Below are 17,311 nucleotides of genomic sequence, written 5' to 3'. Positions count from 1 at the left end.
TGAGATTGAATTAATATCATTTTATTGAATGTGGTTGAGTTATTAAACAGCTCAGACTTTTAATTTAAAATTTTTTGCCAGTTGACATTTTGTGTCATAGTATGCAATAGCATATGTTACATCAGTATTAACATCAATACCAAATTAGCAATGAAAAATGATCATTGTTTTCTTAGTTGCTGGATACAGGAATTGAATTTCTTATTACATTTATCCAGTACTTGACCGCTTATTGTGAATATTTAAAAATTTTAGTTTGTAGACTTTCTTTTATCGCTACTTGGTTTTAGACACTTTCGTGGGAACGAAGGAAATAGTCTTTGACATGATTGAGAACAGCATTGGCTGTTTTCTTGGCACTTCAAATAAAAATATAAAAACAAATTAATTCTTATTTTTCTATAATACACGGGGAGAAATTTACGGCAACAATTACAATATATAATAGGAAGTTTCTAAATCTGAAACAATGAAAACCACTGAACAATAGTGTATATACACTATTTCACAGCTATAAGTATACCACTAGATATACTTATAGCTGTGAAACAGTGAATAGTCACTGTTTCAGATTTAGAGAGAATAGTTCCCATATCAGATGGTAATAGTTTTTTTTTTAAATATCGATTATAAGATTAGCGTCCATACAAATTATGGTGACTATCCCTATCTATATGAGTGTCATTACTATACGCTGTCGGAATAGTTCCTATAAAAATTTGGTAATAATTTCTATAAAATTATGGTCATCGTTATCATATTACTATGGTAGAAGTTACCATATTCGGTGGTAATGATTCCCATAAAATTAAAAGTTTCTAAATTTTATGGTAATCGTTATCATAATACTACACTGTTAAAAATTCCCAACAAATTTTACTATGGGTTCATAGTAACACCACACGGAAAAAATTTTTTTGTGACCACAAGATAAGATAACTTACGGTAACAAAATTCTGCCTTACTATACAGATAATGAAGCATTGATTGGGATTACAATGTTTTTGTAATGCTAGCAAATTCTTCGTTGGGCCAAGCAATGGTTTGTAACTGTGACAAAACTGTTGTGTTCCAATAAAAAAACTGATTTGTTAAAGTAACAGATTGAATTTGTAGCATTAACAAAAAATTTTGTAATCATAAGCTAAGATTACTTACGGTAGCAAATGACTGCTTTAAAATACGACGATATTATTATAATAAACATCATGTGTTCTCATAACAAATCGACTTCTTAATTACGACACCAATTCATTTGTTACTATAACAAATTGATTTGTTACCGTAAGCTAATCATGTTTGTCATATTAACAAAATTTTTCGTTATCCCGTCTTTTGTTATCAGGACAAAATTTGTTTTTTCCGTGCAGACTATAAGAAAACTGGTACAAAATTTACAAGTGTCACATAGTAAAATTTATTGGTAATATTTCAGTCTATAGTACAGAAACTATTAACATTACATTATGGTAACCATAATATATGGTAGCGTTCACATTAGGACTATGGGAACAATTACTATAGTAGTATGAGGAGTATTATACTATTATGGGAATATTTCACTTATATCGTGGTACAGGATTTATTCCTATGTGACTATGGAAATAATTCCCAGAAGTGTGGTAATCATTACCATAATTCAGTTACCATGCAATATAGAAACTGTTACTATATTTATAAGAATTGTTCCCATAATTATCGGATCTATTTCCAGAAACTATCGACGTATATTCTACAACTCCAATTGGATTACTTGAGTAATTACTACCATAACGTTATAGGTTGATATTTCATAAGCGTACTAGGATTAACTACCATAATTTTCTCTATGTTTTATTTATTTATTATATTTTACGTACGGTTGATCCGTTTGGAATGCAGTTATATATTTTCCCTCCTTTTTTTTTCACAATAGTCTTAGGAGGTAGTAAAATTTTATGAGCTGTTACATAAGGACCAAAAACATTAACACAGACATTATAATCGGAATTTTCCACTGAATTACACTTCTTTGAACAGCATTGATCATTTCGAATGCACTGTAAATTCAACAATTAGAAAATTTTAATCATATTTCAAAAAACTTTGATTATACATACAAATGTGTTTTCGGATCGGCAAGATGGTTTTATGATTTCTCCTCCCACACTTATTATAAGAAGTATTTTAATTAACGTAAACATCAACATAGCCCGATAATTTTTCATTTTTTACCACACGGGATGTTCAATTTATGTAAATAATAATTCATGCGTAGCAAGGTATGGTGCATTTATAACTCACAATAGTTTGAACTCACTTCCGAAACGCATTAAAACGTAATTTATTAATTACAAAATTCTATTTTTTTACGACAAAGAAAAAACGTTAATAAACTGATATCTTAATTGTTCTTTTGACGGTAATGACATTAGACATTTAAAAGTTCATATGACGACAAACAAAGAACATTAACAGCCGGGAAGAGAGTAGCAAGGCTAACTATGCTAAGATGATCCGAATTCTAAAAATTCTAAAAAAAAAATTTCTTCATTATTTTCATATTCGTTAGAAACTAAATAAAATTGAAAATCGAGTTTATACTCAAATTATGAGTTTAAAAGAAAATAACTTCCGGAATTGTATTGGTACTAAAATTATTAAAAATTTATTATGTATTAAAATATGATATTGCGTTATAATTTATAACTCCTAGGATAAAAATAAAAATTTAATGCGATAATAACCGTATCAACTCTGATTACATTAATAATAATTAACATTTTAATGAATAATAAATTTTAGTAACTTAGTAGCTATTTTTATATTTATTATACTATTAGATTCTTAAATTCTATCAAATGGAAAAAAATCCAAACCGATTAATTAAAAAGATGTAACGTAGGGGAGGGTGGGGTAGAGCAGCCCCCCTGAAATTATGATAAAAACAAAATTTTTTTTTTGACTAATTACTATAAATCCGATATGTTTGCGCATTTTTAGCCCTATCCATGACATCTGGGGAAAAATGGACAAGCCGAAAATTTTGAAAGCTCTTAAAATCGATCAGAAGAATATTTTTTTTATGAGCATGACATTAAAATAAAAATAACTAGAAAACAATGAGGAATTCGAAAAAACTTTATTTGAAATAACTTTTAGGGAATAAAATTGTCTACAAAAAAGGTCTAATAATATTTTGTAATAGGTCTGATAGTTTCGCCGGAAAAGTAAAAAAATCTCAAAATTTAATATGAATTCGACTTTAACCTCAAAAAACTTTTGAACAAATAGATTCCTCAAAAAATGATAAGAATCTTTTTTTGTAGAGCATTCAATTCCCTACAAAAATATGCCTGCCAATTATTCCTATGACGCATCGTTAGCTGCTTATAAAAATCAGAAGACGTAAAAAAAATTTTTTCCATGTTATTCTTGTGGAAAATTGAAAAGTGCGATGAGGAACCTCTTAATGTTAATATTAAGAGCTCTAATTTTCACAGGCGTCTTTTTTTATCTAAATGAAACTTTTGAACCTGTTTGCGAGAAAAAAAAAAAATTTGTTATTTTTTGGATCACCCTAATATATAGTCTAGTTAGACTAAAATCAGTTCAAATATTTTGACCCAAGAAAGTAATCATGTATTTCCAATTTGATGAATCATCACAAAGTGTTATACAATTTAAGAAATAGTTTTAGAATTTTTATCGAAAAACAACAAATAAAGGTTAATGGGATATTCGTAGTAAAGTCGTGAAAATGAAGATAATTTCATGAATTTGTTTTTATTTTATTGAAATTTCGCTGTCCCGCAGTGAGAATGTTTTATTACGGACCCATCAAAATTAGTTCCTCGACGCTCTGTCTTTTTTTTACTTCGCATAATTCAAGTTCAAATTCGAAAATTCTCAAACGGCCGAAAAAATTTCACCATCGGAATCTAAAAACCAATAATTCAAAATTTTAAATTATTTGGTAAGAATTTGACATACCCCTACAAATATAATATTATCTATCACCAATATCATACAAAATCGCTATCAGTTCTAATATTCGGAGCATTGTATTGATAAATTAATTCGCAAAAAATTTTTTTTCACTTTTCCTTCTGCAGAAAATATAGCCTCAAAAGTTACATTTTTTATTGTATTTCTGTAACTGAAACAAAGAAATAAAAAATTTTTTTCACCTAAGAGTGTCATCTGGAATATATCGCGGCTCGACATACACTCATCCCACGTCGTATGCCAGCTGCAAAAGAGTTTCGTCGTCATTGTTGCAGGTGGATAAAACTTTAGTTTCGATGCTTTCTCTCTTCTTTCCGGCGCCACATTATACTCTTATCGTTCCGGCCGAGCGAACAGGACTCGTCGACGTTTCTATTCTCGTAGTTTAAAATCCTCGTCGGCGACGACGACGAACTACTGCCGTCGCTATTGCAACATACTGCTATGTTCTATTGCTGCTTGGTGTTGGTGATGTAGATACTATTGGTAAAAGGCTAGTAATCTATATACCGCGTGTACAGTTTGCTAAAACTTTGGCATTCTCCATCGGCCTCTGACCTCTTGTACCCAAGCTTTATACTATCTCTTGTTTCAAATATTCTACTGTGAAACTCCATACACCACCATTACCAAACAATCCAACTTGTCTTTATTTTATTAATATTATTATTATTATATACATATATCTATATTATTTTTTGTTATTATCATGTTTGAACTGTCCGTCTGTCCGGCGTCGTCTGCTTCTACTTCTATATATCTACGCTTACTTTTTTGTTATTTTTACTCTCACAAAGTTATATTGCTTGTGCTTCACATATAGATATATAGATATAGGAATAAAAAGTAAGCAAGTTATTGCACACATCAAAACACACTATGCCGAGAAACAAATTTTTAATGCTAGTTTTCCTACGGTAAAATAAAATACCAACATTATAAAGGTTATAATAGAAAAAAAATGAGAGAAAAAGTAATAAACATAATTGTAAACAAATTTGACAGATGTGATGAAGATAAAAAGAAAATTCAATCTAAAATATTTTTTCACAAAATATAAAAGAAAAAAAATTTACTACTTACAAAAGTGTAATTTGACATTTGAAAGATAGCTTTTTTTTTTTTTTTTTTTTTTTTTTTTCGTGTAAAATATTAAAGGTCAGAAAGTGACTTTTACGTGACTATTAAATTTTCTCGACATTTTACCGTTAATACCTTATTACTAAAAGAATCACTCATGCAACAGATGTTAGCTCAAATTGTTATCGAGCTAAACGTTTTTTTCATTTATTATTTATTTAACTGAAATAATTCACTATTGTAAAATAGGAACGACATTATTTATATTTACAATAAGGATTGAATTTTCTGAATTCAAAATTTAATTTAAATTCTTCATCACATCGAGCACGAAGAAAATCTATTCTTATAAATCATTTTTTCATACACGGAGAAATTATTCTTGTTTGAAATGCTATAGTATCATAGTAAAGCTAGACCATGTTGGTTATCTGCAGAAATTTTAATAAACAAACGTAAAAATTATTATGGCCATCGTAAAATTGACAACAATTTTGTTTTATTTTTCTCGCTGATTTAGCTTGCAAGGAAATTTGAATCATGAAATCTGTTCCCAACATTTTATAAAATAAAATTAACTTGTAATTGTAGACAAATATCCTTTTAAATTTTCCATAAATCTATAAATCTGTCATTATATTAATTTTTGAAACAATAAAAATTTTTTTGTACACGGTAAGAAATGCATGGCGTTCAACACCATGCTGGTATGGTCTCAAGACAGATACTAAAATAATATGTGAAATATTCCAAGACAGTATTGTAACGAGTTCCAGAAGTATGGCGTTTTTTACTATAATGTATAATACTGGAGCTATTGTTTTGCTCACACGTATGCATAGCAGGCACGGCGAAACAGCATGGCCCTGAGACCCATACTACAATGCCGAGGGCACAATGCTACTAGTATTTCCCGCCATAATTTCTGGCGTGTCAATCAATGTATCAAAACTATATAGATGTCGTTAGACTATAGGTTTATCGGCCAGAAGCAACGTGGATACGGCAATGCAGTATGGGCCTGACGGCCATACTGACATTGCGGCGTCCGCGACAACTATCGCCAATGTTACTATTCCCGCAATGGTTGAATCATCTATGCATACAATTTTATAACCTACAAAAATCTTCGATACTATACAGTATGGCGTTCACGCCCATACTGGCATAGTGATATCCGCAAAATATTTCTTACCGTGTATGTATTTGAAATACAATTCGATTTCTAATACTTCAAAAATAAAACTACTTTTTTTTAACACCGCGTCACACCGGAAAAACTTTTATCATCGCTACCGGTGTTATTTTAACACCGTTTTCGGGGATAAATTTAACACCGGAATACCGTGGACTTACACCGGTGTTGATATTCTTTCAGTACTTCTTTACGCTTTATTATAAACTATTCCCGCATTAAAAAAATATACTAAATATGAATATTGTGTCCGAGTAATAAATCTAGAAATAGCAAGAATTAAATGACTTTTATTAGTATTATTCCATTCTTCAATTCGTACTTTTAACATCCATAAATAGTTCATCACATGCACATAAAATAATAGTATGATATTTTCATGAAATAATCCAAGCAAGTATTTTATTCGCGTATACCCATCAAATGAATCATAAAAGAATTGAATAATAACTCAACGTTATTGTGTATTTTGATGAACTGTGTGTAGTTGTCGAGACATAATATATACAGATGTATCACATAAATATGTGCATTGAGTACTTGGTTAGCCGTAGGTGACATTTACGACTACAGGACTGATGGTGATATTCCTACTATCAAAATCTCGGTAGATTTGCAATTGGTGGATAGATATCTATACGTACAGATAGATATTCACAGTTGCAGTTATACGAGGAGTCTAGCAAAGTAGCATAGTCAAGTCTGAATACGATGCTATTCTGCTGGAACGACCTATCGTTTAACCATTTTCCAGGTTTTTCTTTCGCGGTTGTGTTGGTAAAACGCCTTTACTTTTTCAGTCTGATAAATCTCAAGCACAGCTTTATACTTTTATTCTATTTCCATAGAATTCAATCTTCTACTCACTTCATTTTTATTTTTTATTTAAATTTATTTTTTATTTTTTTTTTTTTTTACAATTTGTAGATGTTGGAAGTTCACTTTTAAATGTCAGTCAAACATTTTCATTTGATTCAATTTCTTTAATTCATTGGAATTTCGAAAAATGCCTGAAATACTTTTCACTATTTTGTGCATGAATGAATGTACATTCTTATTAAATTGAATTATTGCCAATTCATTCACATTTTCTATTAATGGATAATTTTTCTATATATTTTTAATATCATAAATAAATATTAAACATTACAAGTACAAAAAATATAGACGAGTTTTCTTCTACTTGATGTTTACAAGTTTCGAATTAAGTTTTGTTTTGTTCTCTTCAAAAAGACTTTTTTTTATAAGGCAAAGTACAAAATTTTTTATAAAGTTAACATAATTAATCGGACTGATGACAGATCAAATTTTGTGTTCCGGGTGAAAGGTTTTTTTATTCTTCGTGCTTGGAAGGTCATTTTTAAACTGCGTATTCATATTTTTTATCAGTTTCGCATTAATCGAAAAATCTTGACACAAAATAAATAACGAGAATCAATGCACTGCTGTATAATCTAGCAATCTACGATTACATTTTTCGAAAATTTTTATTTAGTTAAAGAAAAACGAGGACAAAGTTGTCATTTGCCGTGCAAGTGCTACTAGAATAGCACTTTCCGTCTGCTTGAGAATGATAGCGAGAAAAGAGAAGACTTCTCTTGAGAAGATTAATCTTCTTGTACAAATATTTTGGAAAGTTTTAAAGCGGATGTAAATCCTAAGATTCTATTTCTGTTATTTCGTAATTGAAATATTTCAAAATTAATAAACCCAGATTTAGATGTACTTGAAGATTGGAATGTTTTTCGCCGAACGAAAACGAAAAGTCTAAAATCTACTGGACCTAGATTTTTTAAATTTTTCGCATACCCATGCAGGAGCTGCCAGAGTTGAACGACGGGCCTCTACTTGGCCCACCACTGGGGAACCTAGCTTTGGCACACCCATGCTTGGGCCAAGATTTGGTACTTAATCCCGGCTATCCCAATTATTACCCGAGCTTAGGCCAAGACTGGGTTCCCCTGCCTTGGTCATTCAATGGCAACTCAGACTTGGGCCAAGGTAGGATTACTCAAGTTTGGCTATACCTATGGTTTTATAAGTAGATCATATAAATGTATCAGTTCAACATTAGTAGGTTCGCCCAGTAGCTACCGTTCGGACCCAGCAATCAGAAGGACGGCAGTTCGCGCCCAGAGCCCAGCAGAATTTTCACCAAGTTTTTTCCACATTATTTACCTCCCTTAGACATGCACACATACACAAGCACTCGCACATACGCGCACACATGCACACACATACTCGCGCGCACGTACACGCACACTCGTACATACATCCCGTGTAACATCCCTCAGAAATAGTTTTTTATAGAAATAGATTATAAATATAGAAATAGATTATTTCGGTAACTGCGGTACTGATTATTTTCTTTAAAATGTAGTGGAAACCTTAACATGCAAACCTTCTCAATAAAACAATTTATAGATAAATTGAAAAAACTATAGATAGCCCGAACTGAGAATCGAACCCAGACAAATTGCCTGATGCTACCGATGATTTTTTTCCGTGTAGTAGTCTAATCATATGGACTTATTACTATGCCATAATTATTCATTGAAATGTCCTCTTTTTATTAGTGTACTTTTTTTATCATATAAGCGCATTATAAAGTTGGTGGAAATAATTTAAGCTGAGCGACTGGCAATTTTTTTTCTGATTATAATAGAGTACTATTTCTCCGCTTCGCATTCGAGGTGTGCAAAATAAATTATTTTTATTTTCATTGATTTACAACAATTACTGGAAAGTTTAATTAATATATAAATAAAATAAATATCTACATTTTACTATTTATATATTCATTTCTCATTTATTCATTCGAGTTTACTTAACATTTTTCTGCATGGCTAAAAAAAATTAAAATTTATATTTACATTATACTGAACGAATAAATAAAGTAAAAAAAATATTTATGTGCAGAACAATATATTCAAATCGTGATTTGAACACAATAATTAAAAAAAAAATGTTCTTCCGCATACTTTATCAACAAATATGTTCAGTGATAAAATATCAACATTTATTTACAGTAAACTTGAATTAAATTAAATATATATTTTTTTATATTTTCATTGTTAAAATATTACTAAATTTTTTACTACATTTTTTTTCTGTTTGTAAATAAAGGCAAAGTATGTGCTTATAAATATAAAAAGCTTTTTTAAGTACTTTGAAAGCCTCTCGGGCATATTGAAACCTAAAAAGTTTATCTTTTCAAAATCAATTTATTTACATTTTTCTCCGTTTATTTTTATTAATTCAATTGAAATTTTGTAGAAAAATACAAACATTGAAGTGCGCTAGTTTTGAATTTAAATATCTTTAGAGATATATCCTGAGAATTCAATCATAACTGGTGTAAAAGGGCTTTCACGATAAAATATAACATACATTTTAAAAGTTCGGCTTTTAAGCCTTCAATCTATTGGATGAAAAAAAATGGTGGGAAATCCAAAAGTGCACACCTCAATCGCTCATTTTATTTTTAATTATTAACTTTTTTTATTATTATTTCATAATATCAATAATTTTTTTTTTTCAATATAAATTTTCATTTAACTTTTAAAATATAAATTAATTTTTTTACTTATGAATTTTTTATTAGTTATTTTCGATACGTATGCGGAACGGTAGGGATTCTGACGGCTTGAAGTGACGTCACAAGTTTGAGACTATGGGCGCTTTCTTATCAAGACCGGATATAGTACGAAGTCTTGATGAGAATATATCCATAGCCTCAAACTCGTGCCTGCACTTCAAGTCTGTCAGGGTTCCTACCTTTGAGCATAAAGTATCGAACAAAATTTTTTGTCATATCAACGGCGGAAGTTGAATTTGAGAGAGAAACAGTCAAAAATGTTTCAAGTCGTGTAGGAATGTAGAGACAGATAGAAAGAGAAAAGTTACTTTTCGATACAAGTTCGAGGAAAGTTAACCAAACTATAGATTGCCAGAAATCGTATAGTTTGCGCCCTCTGCATGTTGCTCGAAAATCCAACTTTCGCGGTTGATATGACAAAAAATATTTTTTTAAATATCCCGCCTTTTTGTCTTAGATGTCGCTCTTTGTTCTGACCCTACTGCCATGCTAGTGCCGCTGCCACTAGTTGATGGAGAGAAAAAATGATAAAAAAATGACAGCTAAAATTTTCGTGAATTATTAGTTTTTAAATTTTTTATTAATTAGAATTAATCAAAAAGGATTCAGATAGTGATTTTCGAAAGGGTTCTTGTGATTAAAAATACAAAGATAATAGAAAAAAAAATTAAGTCAAAAAGCCGTTTTTTTGAAGGTTATCGTGTTTGACGTTCTATAGGCTTTAGACAAAATAATTTTTTTTAAATTAATCTCATTATGAATCAACTAAATGTCATATTGAAAAATGTTTCTTAATAAATTTCCTTTAAAATGGTATATACTTTTAACAACTTTGGTGTACTCTAAAGAAGGTAGAGAGGACTTAAAGTCAGTTGAACAATCGAGAGTGAAAAAGTGACCGTAAAGCACACTCAACACTTTCGCAATTGAGGTGTGTAAAAAAAGGTTATTTCTAAAAATTTTCTAAAATTTAAATCTGAAAATATTAATTTCTAAATTATCAAATTATCTTTGCAAACTGGCATCGTCATCACATAATAATTTGTTGATTTAACCATATGAATTATTAATATAAACTCAATAGTATATTGTATAGTATGATGAAACACGACGACTTCACACGAGGATGAGGGTTGACATCACCTGTAGTCTGAAATCATGTTTTATCCCTCGACATACACTATATTAATAATTACTCACATTGAAGCTTAGAGTTTCAGTTTCTCAAGTCAGTCGAAATGAGATAATTCAAGGCCAATAGTGCATGTATAAATTCAATTGACAACATCTCTGTAGGTTAGAATAGCATATGGTTATTTTAATGAGGTTCACAATAATAGACGCGATTCTAATGGGGATGAAATTGTCAGAATTAGGGTTGTTTGAATAATCCGTATTTCCGAATGATTCGTATCGAGTCGAATTAATATTCAATTTGAAAGCTTACGACTTACGAATATTTCGAATACTAGCCAATAATTTGAATTTTTCGAATCATTAGAAAATTCAAATCCCTAACGGACCCAAATTACGGTAGTTTACCGCAATGTACGGTGGGTTTACCGTAATTTACGGTGATTTTACGGTAAAATACGGTAATCCGCCGCAAATTATGGTAATTCGGTAATCCACCCGGATTTTTATAGTAGATGTACCGTATTCGGCGGTAAATTTGCGGTAAAAATACCGTAATTAACCGTAATTCTACCGTGAAGTACGGTAAAGCTACCCGAATTTTACCGTAATTTACCGAATTCACGGTAAATTTACGGTAAAAATACCGTAAATTTACGGTAAATCAGGTCCGCTAGGGATTATTCGATTTAAAAAATAAAATTTTGATTTGATTCAAACTCTCTAAAACTGAAACAGTGAATACCACTGGAAAATAGTGTATATATACTATTTTACAGCTATACCACTTGGTATATTTATAGCTATGAAACAGTGAATAGTCACTATTTCAGATTTAGAGAGAACACTACTCGAGTTTCCTTAGTCAAGAAGTAATTCAGTGAGCAAAAATTAACAATTTTCTGCTCTAGCGGAAAAACTCGAGATTTTTAATCCGCTAAATTTCATTAGTCTGAAATTGTCTTACTGTAACTGGTAGTATATTTTAATGAATTATCTTTAATAGAAAAAGCGGTAATCTGAATTTTCTGATTATTAAATATGTTAATAAAATTTTGTTGCATAAAAAATATATATAATTATACGACTGAAGGCGTATAATGATGATAATGTAAAAATATAATATAGCAATAATAATAATAGTATATTATGAGTGAAAAAAAAGCTTTCAACCTTAGACCATTTCACTTGTAAAATGTCTAACTGAACTTGGGAAACCCGAAATCTCAGAAACTTTTCCGCTTGGGTTGTAAGGACGTTAACGGAGAGAGGGGAGGTAGTTTGCTTCTCGTCTACTCTGGTGAGAAAGCTCAGCTACCCTCGCGACTGGGAAGAAGTAAGAAATTTTATTTTCTTTAAAAAAAAAATAAAATAAAAATGCTAAAACTGGAACGAGAGGAAACGCGTGATATGGTATGGAGTTTTCTCTCATTACTCTTCGTTCGGCGCAGTGGAAAAATATTCGAATCCGCTTGGCTGACCTCGTCTACAACCTTCATTCCATTTTGCTTTATTCCCTCATTTTTCTTTAATTTTTTTTTATTCATCCTTATTTTTTATTCCTTTATGTGAATTATTCTGTAAGGAAAATTCTTACAGTGAGTAAGTATCCGATGAGAGAATAGACACAAATAAAACGATTTATGACACTCGATTTGTTCATTGACGTTTTACAAAAGTCAATGGAAAAATTTATTTTTTCAACATCTTAATAGAAATTTATTATCTTGTCATCACATTTTTTATTCTTTACATTATTATCTTATCTACTAATTTTTACTGCACTCTAAATTCATTTAATACTAAAGAGAAATCGTGAAGGAAGAGGATGGGGTGAAATAAGCTGCTTTAAACTTTTTATAAAACTATACCCAAGAGGGAAAAATTGAGCCACAAAATTTCATTGAAAACTATATAGGGGTACTATGGTCTGCATAAAATTAAAAAAAAAAAACTATAAAGTCTGCAATGTTTTAAAAGTAGCCTTTTATTATGGGCCGTTCTTAAAATACGTTCGCATTTATGGGGCGGGGGAGGGGGGTCTAAATTTGTGCCGCAATATTGATAGAAGTGTCGCAAAAAAATGTGAAATAGCGTGACAAAGAAGGGTGGGGGGGGGGGGGGGGTGTCTAAAAAGGTTAAATTTTGCGTGACCTATTTTATGAACGGCTCCTTTAATTATGGATTGAACTACGATTAAACCATTAAAAATAAATTTATTTTCAATTTCATTCACAAAAAAATTTCTCTATTAGCGATTTTATCATTGGAGACCTGCCGCCCTCCACCTCTTCTCCCTTTCATTTGAATTTATTGTTGTTTAAGCATACACGGAAAGAAAATTATGGGAAGGTTTGCTATGCATTATGGGAATGGTTCCCATATATTATGGGAACCATCCCCATAATAGTATGAGAATAGTTCCCGTAATGATATGGGAACCATTCCCATATTGGTATAGGAACTATTCCTATAATATTATGGGAACTATTCCCATAATGTTATGGGAACCATCCCTATAATATCATAAAATTTTTTTTTTGCACAATAGTGTAGAAATTTCCCAAAATTTGAATTTTCTTGAATGTTTTGTGCTGACAAAAAATTCTTGTTAACAATTTTAATGTTTTTTTGCCAAATACGATTTTTTTTTTCAATGTTTGAATTTTTGGTTTTTACGTTTAATAATATTTCTGTGTATTGTAGAAGTGATTACCACACTTCTTTAAATTAATTTTTTCATGATAATATGGGAACCATTCTCATAATATTATAGGAATGGTTCCTATAATAGTATGGGAACTATTCCCATAATATTATGGAATGGTTCCTATAAATTATAGGAACCATTTCCATAAATTATAGGAATGATTCCCATAATATTATAGAAAGTATTCCTATAAATTATAGGAACCATTCCTATAGTGTTATGGGTATTATTCCCATAATCATAGGAACTATTCCTATAATTATGGGAATCATTCCTATAATTATAGGAACCGCTCCCATAATTTATGGTCGTAATTCCTATGATGGTATAGGAAAAAATTTCACAAAATTATGGGAACCGCTGCCATAATTTTCTTTCCGTGTAGAAATAATATTTACGAAAATATAAAAAACTACTTTATTTTAATTCCTATTCTTGTTATTGTTCGACATTCCAAAAAAATATATTCCATTCAATTTCTCGTATTTGATACAGTAAAAATTTTTCGGATCACGTAGATACATTAGATGATTTGATGTGCAGTAGTAGTAGCTCTAGATATCTTACTCGATGCTAACTTCAAGTGCACTTGACATCTCTCTCACGTTTCACACTGTTCACAACTTCATGTTTCACTGTATATATACTATATAGTAAATACGGATGCTGGGTGTTAATTCCAGGGGATTTTCACTACTCAGAAGAGATAGCTCGATTTGGTGCTTCCCCGGAAATTGCAACTCACTCATGAGCTTCACTAAACAATCACCATTATGTATTTCATCAATCGTTAATCCTGCAAATACAACAGTGGTGTACTAGTATTATTTTCACACTCAAAAAGCGCAGATTAAATTTAAAATTATATAATAGCGACATAATTTTCATTGTGTATATAATCAATTAATATCCATAATGAAACACAATAAATTTTTTCTCTCAACAATAAATAACTGTTGATAAAGTTTTCTCAAGTTTCCTGATAGAGTTGAATAAATTATGTTATTTAATTTGAAAATAATTAAAAAATTGAATATTTACTTCTTCTTGTAATTAATCACTATTTGCGTAGTAACAGAAGTAAATTTACCCAGTGAATTACTTAATGTATACTAAATCATGAATTCTCTCATAAATTAGCAAAAGGGATATGTAGATAGAAACAAACAAGTTGTCGAAGCTTTCATAATGCAAACTACGCGCTATAATTCAATGAATAATAATTATTGAAATTAGCTTAATGCTAAACATTAAAACTAGCTGTGTTTAACGTTAATAATGCAAAGTCAGCATTTATATTTTCTAACAATAATATCAGAGCACTGCTAATAACAACAATGCTACTGATAATAATGGCAAGATAAAATCGATAGCAACACGTTATTTACGAAGTACATCTAGGTTTTTTTTTTCTTTTTTCCGTTCTTGAAGTTATTCAATGTTCAAAGTAGAAACCACAAGTAACACGGCTGATTCCACTTAATTAGAACTAGCTCGAGGCATGTAACATACAATAGCAATGAGACACACTGTGGAATTCAAAGTATATTTACAGCTGTAATCCAGTGTGTTGTGTACCCAATGGGATCTTCATAATACGTGTAGCAACTGAACTGTGTTATGAATATGCAATGTATATGCAGTGAGGTAGAATATAATTCTATATACATATATGTTGGTAATAGTATATTACACTACAAGGGAAGAAAGTTGAAATTCCTGCCCTGTGTGATATGATGCCCGAGGCGAAGCCGAGGGCATCATGACACACAGGGCAGGGCTTTTAACTATCTTCCCGTGTGGTGTATACGATTTTTCTTTATACCTGGTCGAAAGTACGTTTATTAATTACATTTTTGAATACTATAAACAACACAACCACGTTCTGCCTTCAGCTGACAGGTCGGCCATGTTTTTTTTATTTGCTCCCTATTGACGCGCCTCTTTCGGACATACATAAAACTTTAATTTTTTTCCGTCTCCCTTTTTTTTTTGTTGCGTTTTTGATGCCTGCCCCGCGACATTTGAAAGCACGAGCGAAGCGAGTGCGTCTGGTCGGCGGGGGCAGGCATCAAAAACAAAACAAAAAAAAAGACATAATTATACTTATAAAAAATAAAAATAAAAAATAATTATTTTTTTTCGAAAGAAATAAATTTATGCCTATGAACAAGATTTTTTTCCTGCCAATAAATAATATATAAATGAATACATAATCTTTCAATAATTAACCTCGCCTCTGCATCAAAATCTTTTATCACCTCATCCTCGTCCATAGAGTCATCAGATGATACTTTTTCAGTCATTTTATTATTGCAAGTACACTGTTTACTTAAAATATCACAAACAACGAGACACGAAAACACTGACGTACATGTAAATAAAGCAACGATCTATGATGTTATCGTCAAAAATTTTATTGATAAAGTGGTAGACGTTCAGTAGATGGCAGCAGCCGGCTGTTTCCGTAGGCACGAAAAAATTTTTTGCTCCCGGCGATGTAAGTGGGGCGCGTGTAAGTCCACTAGGAGAGGGAAATGAGACTTTAGGCCTTAAAATTAGGGAGGGAAGTGCGTACTTTCGACTAAGGGATAAAGAAAAAATATATTTCTTTTCGTATAATTGCACGATTATTTAGAACAATGATAGATTTAGTGTTTGTGCTCAAATAATCTAGACGGTAAATCAGGACTCGGAAAAAAGTATGGGTACTATTGTACTGAAAAAAATTTTTGGTGTGAAAATGGTCCCGATGACTTTACACGGTCTGCTTGGTGTAAATTTACGGTGTGAAATCGAGCGGTGTACTTTTTAAGACGGTATGAGTGTTTTCTTTACACCGTTAGATGTTATTAGCTCAAACAGTGTCCGATAATATAATCTGTAGTTCAAATTATCAAATAATAAATAGGTCGCAACATTAGTATATCGTAATTATTATTGATGTAGGTTTTAAAATAAAAACTAAATATTTAGTGTCGAAGTAATCGAGAGCTAAATAAAAAAATTTATACATTTACACCATTGATGGTGTGAACGTTCCAATTCATATGGTCCAAAATATAACACCGTGGGTCAAATGTACCATAGGTACATGAAAGGTCAAATTTATTTGTTAACATCAACAAATGATATGGGAAAGAGCAGTATTTTATGGAAAAAAATAGGATACTAAAATAATATCATTACTGATATTCAAATAATATTATACATAAGGTACAAGTTCAGTACCATAGAGATACAAATTCAGTATTAATTATTGCCCATGCTCAAATTAATTAGTTAGGTTATGAACTGGATTTTTGATTTTATATTTCGTTATTTTTACAGCCGCTTTTAGTCTTATTCGTTTTTAAAATTATATTAGTTAGAAGTTTAACAAATAAACGGTATTCAAATTTGTTTAATTATATTAAAACAGAATCAAAACAAGAGTTGTAGGTTAGAACTGCAATAATATGTCTAGTTTATTTAAGTATACGAAACTATAGACTATTTACTACAGAAAACACCATGGGTGCATTCGCGTTGGGCGCTTACGCGCTGTCAGCACATATGTGTATAGATATACATTGGCATGTAAAGTACTATAGGATGTGGTACTCAA

The 17,311-nt window shown here is 30.8% G+C and overlaps 1 protein-coding gene and 1 long non-coding RNA gene across 4 annotated transcripts in view; one reads left to right on the top strand and one right to left on the bottom strand.

Moving 5' to 3' along the window:
* The window catches only part of LOC130667515 (TWiK family of potassium channels protein 9-like), a 345,622-nt gene that overhangs the window by 197,913 nt on the left and 130,398 nt on the right, over positions 1-17,311 (top strand). The window lies entirely within an intron of this gene.
* Positions 64-2,221, bottom strand: LOC130667520 (uncharacterized). The gene is made up of 3 exons (XR_008989852.1): positions 2,100-2,221; positions 1,860-2,039; positions 64-359 (listed from the first exon to the last, which is right to left on the bottom strand). It is a non-coding gene; the product is annotated as an uncharacterized LOC130667520 (long non-coding RNA).

Source organism: Microplitis mediator, chromosome 5 (genome assembly GCF_029852145.1).
Source record: "Microplitis mediator isolate UGA2020A chromosome 5, iyMicMedi2.1, whole genome shotgun sequence".
NCBI lineage: Eukaryota > Metazoa > Arthropoda > Insecta > Hymenoptera > Braconidae > Microplitis > Microplitis mediator.
The sequence above is the reverse complement of the archived record's forward strand: the minus strand, read 5'-3'. Positions and strand labels throughout refer to the sequence as shown.